Consider the following 9,290-nt stretch of genomic DNA (forward strand, 5'->3'; position numbering starts at 1 on the left):
CCAAGAGTTCCAAATGGTGAAGTTGAAATCATCCCTTCGTAAATTTTATGGACGCCTTCACGAGTTGGTTGACCGTTATGGAATAACCGTTTCACAGATGATATCGGATATGTTCCTGATGTCGTAGCTACAATACCCTTCCCTTTTCACGAATGTGACTTACCGAATTAGACTATTTACCGGATTTGTAATAACATAAGCAACACGACGGGTGCCACATGTGGAGCAGGATCTGCTTACCCTTCCGGAGCACCTGAGATCACCCCCAGTTTTTGGTGGGGTTCGTGTTGCATAGTTTTTAGTTTTCTATGTTGTGTCATCTGTACTATTATTTGTCTGTTTGTCTTTTTATTTTTGGCCATGGCGTTGTCAGTTTGTTTTCGATCTATGAGTTTGACTGTCCCTCTGGTATCTATCGTCCCTCTTCTTATAGAACGGATTGTAAAATGTTTAATTTGTTTAGCATGAACAGGATATTTAGAAACAAGAAATATGGAAACTTGTTAATCATTTGTTAATATATTATATCATTGTGATCAAAGCAGTTCCTGTTATCACATAACAAAACAGTGATGTATTAGCAACATTGATACGTGATTAGCCATATAAACAACAACAAGAATGGCGAAGTTCATCAAATGTCAGAGTTGCCTAAGGGAATTGGAACCTTGGTCTCATTAAATATGTCTAAAAGCCACAGTTGTATAAAGGTTCAGTCCATTACAACGATGTTGAAAATCGACCAATGTTCAAACTTGACATACCGAATATTTTTTATGATTTTAAAGAAAATGTTTGATTAATTTTTCCCTTGTATCGTTGCCTTTCTATATTTTGAAATTGCTATACAATTATACTCAAGAATGTTGAAATGTATTGACAATTATGTGCGTTAGGAGTGTAATTTAAATAAAAAAATATGTCAGCACTCGTGGTCTAGTGGTATCGTGCATTTACTGAAGACTGTAATGATTTGCGATGAAAATACGATCATATATTTTTATATGAAACTCGTTTTTTTAGAGGATACTTGATCGTAATTGTATAGTTAAAAGTTATATTATAAGTTTATCTTAAGGAAACACAGTGGTCAGTGGATTTAAAAAAATCATCAGTTAAAACAATAGACTGACGTCCGATAAATGTGTTAATGTTCAGAGACGTGAGTTATTTTCCATCCAAGAATAAATTGTCTTTTAATATCATAGTGATTATATGTCTATGAAAGGTTGTTTACCTTTCCCATTTGTGTTGTTGAATTCTACAATTTCATGTGACATTTTTCTTTTTTTATTATTACGCGTTTTGACTGATTGTTGTGAGAGAGGAAAAGTTAATTTGATAGACGTAATTATTGTAATATTTCATGCAACAATACCAATACCTTCTAGTGATTATATGTTTATCAAAGGTTGTTAACATTTCCTATTTGGGTTTTTGAATTCGATAAGTTTCATGTGACATTTACCTTTTTCATTATTACGCGTTTTGACTGATTGTTGTGAGAGAGAAAAGTTCATTTGATAGATGTAATCATTGTTACATTTCATGCACAATGAATTGTATTTCCATCTAGTGTAATCATATGTCAATTAAAGGTTGTTAACCTTTCCCAGTATGGTTCCTTATTTCTATGTGTTATATTTGACAGTTGCATATTTTTATTATTCCGTTTTGACTGATTGTTGTGTGAGGTAAAAGTTGATTTGAGACCAGTAATATTTAACCATGATGTTAATTGTCTACAAATTCTGAAATGCTCTTTCATTACTTACTTAATCTCTTATTATGCATTTTGAATTGAACAATTGTCTTCGTATTGTTTTACGTGACCTACAGAATTACACTTATTGCCGGGTTTGTACTTATATGAGTAACACGACGGTTGCGACACGTAAAGGATCTGCTTACCTTTCTGGATCATCTGAGATCACCCATGGTTTGTGTTGTGGTACGTATTGCTTCGAATTTAGTTTCTGTGTTGTGTTTTGTAAACTCGTTTGTCTTTTGGTCGATTTCGCGGTTTTTTTTTTGCCATACCATTGTCAGTTTGTTTCGAGTTATGATTTTGAACATACCTTTGGTATCGTCTGTCTCTCTTGGTATGATAAAAAGTCGTTTATACATGTAAATTTACAATAGCATTGTCTATAATGGAAGATACGTGGAGGTTGCTGTTAAGACATGTTATTGAAGACTTATTCTGAATTAGTAATAATGGTATAGAAGAGAGGCGAAAGATACCAAAGGGACATTTAAACTCCTTAGTCGATATAAACAGAAAATGCCAAGGCTAAAAATGAAAAAGACAAACAGAAAAACAAACAGTACACAAAACACAACATACAAAACTAAAGACTGAGCAACACGAACCCCACAACAACGTCAGTACCGAGAATCTATACTTCAAGGCCATCGCGTATTATTTGTGAAGTTGATACGGAATATTTATCAACAAGATCTTGGTATCTTCCGATGAACTTTTTTAGAAAAATGATGAGACGTTCTTTGACATAACCTTGACTCATCAACTTTTTGCTCAGACACTGGTGGCGTTTTATAAAGTCTGACTAGCAGCTGCAATCTCTTGAATACCGAATGAGTTGGGAAATGTATATCCCATATGTAGGTGCTGTTGGTATATTGCTACTAAAGTGGGGGAAAATTAAAATTTCAAAATTAAAATCGTCTCGTTTGTAATAGATTCTGGTACTGAGATGACCACTTATGTCAAATTCGAGGTTTAAGTCTAAAAATGAGGCAGAGGAAGCCGTGTCTGTTGTTTCTTAAATATCTAGTTCTGGAAGATATAACAATGGAACCCAATCAGAAAAGTTCGGAATGTTAATGGAAAGAACATCATCGATATATCTGAATGTGAAATTAAATGATCTGGCTTCTTTGATCTTCTTGGTTTTGACAAGTGTCTGAAGGATCTCCAAATCATATGAGAATAAAAAGCGGTCGGCAAGGAAGGGCGCACAGTTCGTTCCCATATGAATGCCGACAATTTGTTGAAAAAGTCTACTGCCAAATTCAACAAATATGCTGTCAATAAGAAACTCCACTATACTGATCACGTGTTCCTCTGTGTAGCATGATTTACCTTTTTGTTCACTATTAACAAGATATGCCGTATGGTATCCCAAAGTAATATATTTATAGCGTATGCTACCAATTTTATGTTGCAAAGTATTGTGGATTATTTCTTTTAAACGTTTCAATTTCACATGGGGAATGGTGGTGTACAGGGTTGAAAAAGTTTTGATACATCTAATTTCAGAGAAAGGTCGGGATTTAAAATTATCCAGAAGTTCTTCAGAGTTTTTTTTAAGAATCCACATATGGTTAATACCACTACGCAAGTAAACAGTTTATGATTATCTTTAGATTTTTCATTCTTTAACATAAGCGCCTTTTTTTATATCAAAAACTAAAAAAAAATAATAAGGATTTTATAACAGTTTCAAAAATGGCCTTTTAAACTATATGTAATAAAATTATGAAAATAAAAGTCGGGGCAAGCGGATAAAATTTGTATTTGCTTTACATGGATAAAACAAGAGATTTCCTAATATCTGACTAAGAGTCAAAAACAAGAGTAGCAATCCGTTCTTACACAATATCGTATTTTATAGTCTAGCTATGACCAGATGATGACATCAATGAAAGGAAAATGTAATTAAAAAAACATAATTTAAGTTGTTTTTCTTTATTGACATCATAGTTTGATGTAAAGTTGTCAAATACAACATCTTGTATGTATACACGGAATTTTTAAAAGGATGAACAACCTCATTTCGTCGGTTTAAAGTTTATAATACTCACACAGAGGTCAATGTTCATGTTATGTTCATTCGGAAGACGCCTCCAGGTTAAAGTTCTAAAGGATTGACTAAAATATACAAATAGAAATACCTGCACTTCTCTAATCCGGTAATTTAACTTATCATAAAGTTAAATTTCCGTTTGAAATGGGAATGTCAATTCCGATGTTATGTGTAGGGAGGGTACCAGACTTTTTGCTGTAGAGAACCCTGCCAGCAACATATTGTGATCTATTGTTAACAGACAAACCTACTGATCGAACGAAACTACTCTATTTTTCCAATGGCAAAGTACATTTCCCGACCTTAATCCTTACCAATTCACTTTGAAGAAAACTACTTATTGCTTCTATTGAAATTAGGTCTTAAAAAGTATAAACAAGAATACCGGGCTTCAAAGTAAATTCAAAAAGAGGGAAGTCAATAAAACCTCACACAAATGCATCTTATTTTTTTCCATTATTCTATAAACCCATTTTAAAACATTGGTTGCTTTTAGAGTTTTTCACATTTGACCAACCTTCAGGCTTTATATCAGTCCGTGTGGATCTATAGTCCGGATTTTATAAACCAAGTTTAACCAACCATCTTCTGCAGAAAATGGCTGTACCAAGTCAGGAATATGGCAGTTATTTTTTCACTTGTTCCGTTGGTTGATAGCTTTTGATTTTGTCATTTTTTATGGAATTCCCCATTTTGAATTTGCCTTTGAGTTCGGCTTTTTTTTATATACTTTTTTGACTTGCCAATTTTGTACATCTGTGGATAAGATTTGTTTGTCTGAGTTTCGATTGCAGTGACACAGCCAGAGGGATTAAAAATGATAACGAAAACAATTGAAAACAAAAGTAACGAACCTCCATTAATATATTGATTGGTTTTTAAGTGTTTGTTTTATGTTTATATATATATTTTTCAAGTTCTATGGTACATATTGCCAGTATACGGTTTGGGTTTTGCTCATTGTTGAAGGAAATACAGTATTTTTGTCATACGTTTGCTCTTACATGAGCAGAGCAACACGACTGTTACAACAAGTGAATCAAGATCTGCTTATCCTTCTGGATCATCACAGATCAATCCCGGTTTGTTTTGTGGTTCTTGTTACTCATTGCTTAGTTTTCTATGTTGTGTTTTGTAGACTTGTTCGTCATTTGGTCGATTTTTCTTTTTGCCATAACATTTTAAGTTTGTTTTTGATTTATGATTTGAAACAACTCTTTCATATCTTCTGACTCTCTTGACATGGAAAACATCGTTGATAAATGTACAATAGTATTGTCTATAATGGAAGATACATGGAGTTTTATTCTTTTTGAATTTTCACTGAAGACTTATTCTGAGTTACTAATAAGTTATAGCTATTGTATTCAAATCAATCTAGTTGTAATATTACGTGTTTTGTCAAAACTGATCAGAAATAGTATTCATCAATTATAGGAGAAATTAATCAGTCTTTAGTTTTCTTTGTTGTGTTTCGTGTACTGTTTGTCTTTACGTCCTTTTCCGTTTTTTGCCAAGTCATTGTCAGTTTGTTTCCGACTTATGAGTTTGAACATCCCATTGGTATCTTTTGCCTATCGTATATTAAACTTTTAGTCGATGAAGTGAGGACGGTCGTTATTCAAAGAATCCATTCTTACACATTATCATATTATAGTCTAACTATGACATCAATGAAAGAAAAGGGTAATTAAAAAACATAATTTGCGTTGTTTTCATTTATTGACGTCATAGTTCGATGTAAAGATGTCAAATACAACATCTTGTATGTATTATACGGAAGTTTTAAATGAACGATCAACCTCATTTCGTCGGTTAAAAATTTAGGATTCTAGCACAGAGGTCAATGTTCTTGTTATGTCTATGCGGAAGATCTCTCCTGGCTATAGGTCTTAGGATTGACTTTAATATAAAATAAGAAAAACCTCCACATCTCTAATCCGGCAATTTAACTAAATTTACAAATTTTAGCTGCGTGTAGGGAGGGTATCAGACTGTTTCTGCTGTAGATAACCCTTGCAGCAACATATTGTTACCAGGCAAACCTACTGATCGAACTATTCGTTAGATAGATTACGGAATCGGCCGAGTTGTAACGAATGTCCCTTTCATAAGATCTTTGGTTGCTTTTAGAGTTTTTTTCACATTTTTAAACCCTCAGCCTTTATATCTTTCCTTGTGGTTCTATTGAAGTCCGGACTTTATAAAATCAGGTTTAACGCACCCTTTTCTTCGGAAAATGCCTGTACCAAGTCACGTTGTATTTCGCTTGTTCCGTTGATTGATAGCGTTTCATTTGTCAGTTTCTATCGACTTCCCCGATTTGCCTTGAAGTACGGTATTTTTGTCATAGTTTGCCCATTTTGTACATCTGTAGATTAAATTTGTTTGTCTCAGTTTCGATTGCAATGATGCATTTGTAAAAAGCCAAAGGGGTTAAAAATGATAACGAACGCGTTTTAAAACGAAAGAAACGAACCTCCTTAAATATAATCATTGATTGATTGTTGTTTGCTTAAAGTAAAATAAAATCTAAATACTGTGGTACATATTGCCAGTATACAGTATATGTTTTGTTCATTGTTTAGGAAATACGGTGACATATAGTTGATTCCATTTGGTCTCTGATGACACATAAAAAAAAAATAGGCAGTTGTGGTATGATTGCCAATTAGCCTACTCTCCATCAGATACCCAAATGACGTAGAACTTACCAACTGTATCATGTATGGATCACCGAACAGCTTTCAAAATTTAGCACAAACCCTACCGCATATTAAGATAAAAAAAAGACTCCGAAATGACAAATTCAAGACATTTCAAATGAGAAAACTAATGGCCTGATTCATTGGCTAACAAAAAAAGAACAGCGAGTATGGAACGCAGCAACAAACGACAACCACAGAATTAATAATGTTTTCCATTCGTTTGAAGTGTTCGAGCTTTTGATTTTGCCATTTAATATTTGTCATTCAACTTTTTACAGGCTCCCGACTTAGGACAGGTACATACAAAATGTGACAAAGTTAACATGATATAGTTGTCTCACATATCTATTTTTTCAATCGTAAGACTTTTATAATGAATAATGTTGGTATTCGGTTATACATATTATTGTTTATATCTTTTGGCATGATCTGTAATTCAAGCTAACCTTGATAATATATCTTTTCCTGCATTCTTAATGTACTATGAACTGTGTCTTATATTTCATACCTGAATGAAGTATGAATGTCAACAGTATAAAAAATCAATTTGAATTGACACCGCGTTGACAATTTTACGTTGTTATTTTGGTGGAACTTGCGACCAACTCTGAGAAAATAGTCATCATTTATCAATTATCTCGTTTTATTTCAAACCCATGGAAATGCTAACTATTACGGTTCATGAATTTACATTTAAAGGGTATTACCATAACAACAGGTGGTGAGACCTTAAGATTTGATTGGTCGGTTTCATAACATATGGGTATATATATATATATATATATATATATGGTTGTATTGCAAACGAATGCCTCGAGCAAAATACTTTGCTAAAATGAAACTGATTAATATGTATATTGTTCTTGCTCTGCTTAAGATGGCTGTTCGATCAGGTCAAGTTCCCATACAAATTGTACGGTTACTTCGTCGTGAGTATATCTTTATTAATTTTGCTCTGTTGTATGAGGGCCTGGGTGTGGTGGGGATCCTTTTTCTTTGTATTCTTTTAATATTAAGGTCATTATTCTCTATTCTTTCTTTGATTGGCCCGTTTTCTTTATTCTTTATTTTTGGGTCCATTTTCTGTGGGTTTTTTTGGGGGGCCCATTTTTTACTCTAAACTTGGTCCATTATCATGTGTTCTCGAGCGTCACCATTAATTGTTGGTATAGTTAATTACGTTTTAGATGCACAAAATTTGTAAAGTCTTATTTTCATTTTGAAGGGACTTGGTATATTATGAAAGTCTCAAACCACTAGTTAATGAATTTTAGTCTTAAACAGTGATTTTGATCTTAACATCAATTGAAAATTCTGAAAATAAGAACTTTAAACCTTTTAAGAGTTCACGTTTATTTTCAGATATTTTTTCTTTCTGTAAATTAAGTTCTGCAGTCATTTTACTTACAGTCAATTCAGAACTGTTCATTACTTCAGTATTTTTCACACAATTCAGTATGTTGTATTGTACAGGTAAATAAAAGCTACTGAAAAATATGAGCATAGAGTGAACAGATCTTAATTAACTGCAAGGGAATTGTCTGAACAGTTCTGAATTTACCACACGAGATAATTCAGAGAGAGAAAAATGAAAGACTAAACATATCTTAATAATGGTATTTTGTTCAGGCTTTTCAGAGATGTTCAGATCAAAATCAGTTTTTAGTATAAAATTGATATACTATTTCAGTATGCATGACTTGTTCCAGAATAGGCTTAAAGATGTATCTCCAGATCAAATATTTGGAAATGCAAAGAAATAAAATATTCAAACAGCCTCAACACAAAAAAGAAGATAAACAGATAGCCTAATTTACTTTGTCTTAGAGAGAAAATAGTGAATCCAGGTGCAGATTCTGCTTAACATGCGGCATCCGTCGTATAAGTCGCATACCGATTTTAGTATGCACTACTCGATCTGGAATAGCATAAAAAGGTATTTCCAGATCAAATATTCGCAATACAAAGAGATAAAACATTAAAAAGCCTCAAAGCAAAAACAACCTACACAAACATGCTAATTGTATTTTTGTCTTTTTACAGGATGCCAGTGTCCGTTATGGTGCTTACGGCATGTAAGACAGTGTCTTCAAACAGGCAAATGTGCTTTATGTAGAAGAACAGCATACGGAAAACGAGAGGTAATGGTTGTAACTGTGCTATAGAACTATGTTAATTCATATCCCGTTGTAAAATCCATGGTTGTGCGGGATATATAAATACGCAACCACGTCCAGTCGAATTGAGAACATAAACCCGATTCCTCCTTTTTCATGTTTCATACCAAACTGTCTTATATTCTCTTCTAATGAATCTAAAATCATTTAAACTATAAAGAAACTTAGGTTACATATCCTTCTTGCAAAGTTGACCTAAGGTGGATCTGACCACTTTCATTTTGTTTTACATCTCCTTTGCGAATTCAAGTGTTTATACACGAGGGTCTGGATGGGGTCCTTCATTTCTGTCTGCTTTAACTGTTTAGGCTATTTTTCTGTATTCTGTATACTTGTTGCCCATTATTCTCTATTCTTTATATTTTAGCACCTCATTATTCTCTATTCTTTATTTTTTTGGTCCATTGTTCCCTATTCTTTATATTTTTTTCCAATTATTATCTTTTATGTAAACCCCCATCCACACACTCATACGTCTTAGCTTTCAATTTGTTAGGATTTGAACGTTCCTGATGATGAAAGTTTGTCCAGAAAAGCGTTTCAGACGCTCCAAATTTATAAACTGTAATTTCATT

Source organism: Mytilus californianus, unplaced genomic scaffold (genome assembly GCF_021869535.1).
Source record: "Mytilus californianus isolate M0D057914Y unplaced genomic scaffold, xbMytCali1.0.p SCAF_12, whole genome shotgun sequence".
NCBI lineage: Eukaryota > Metazoa > Mollusca > Bivalvia > Mytilida > Mytilidae > Mytilus > Mytilus californianus.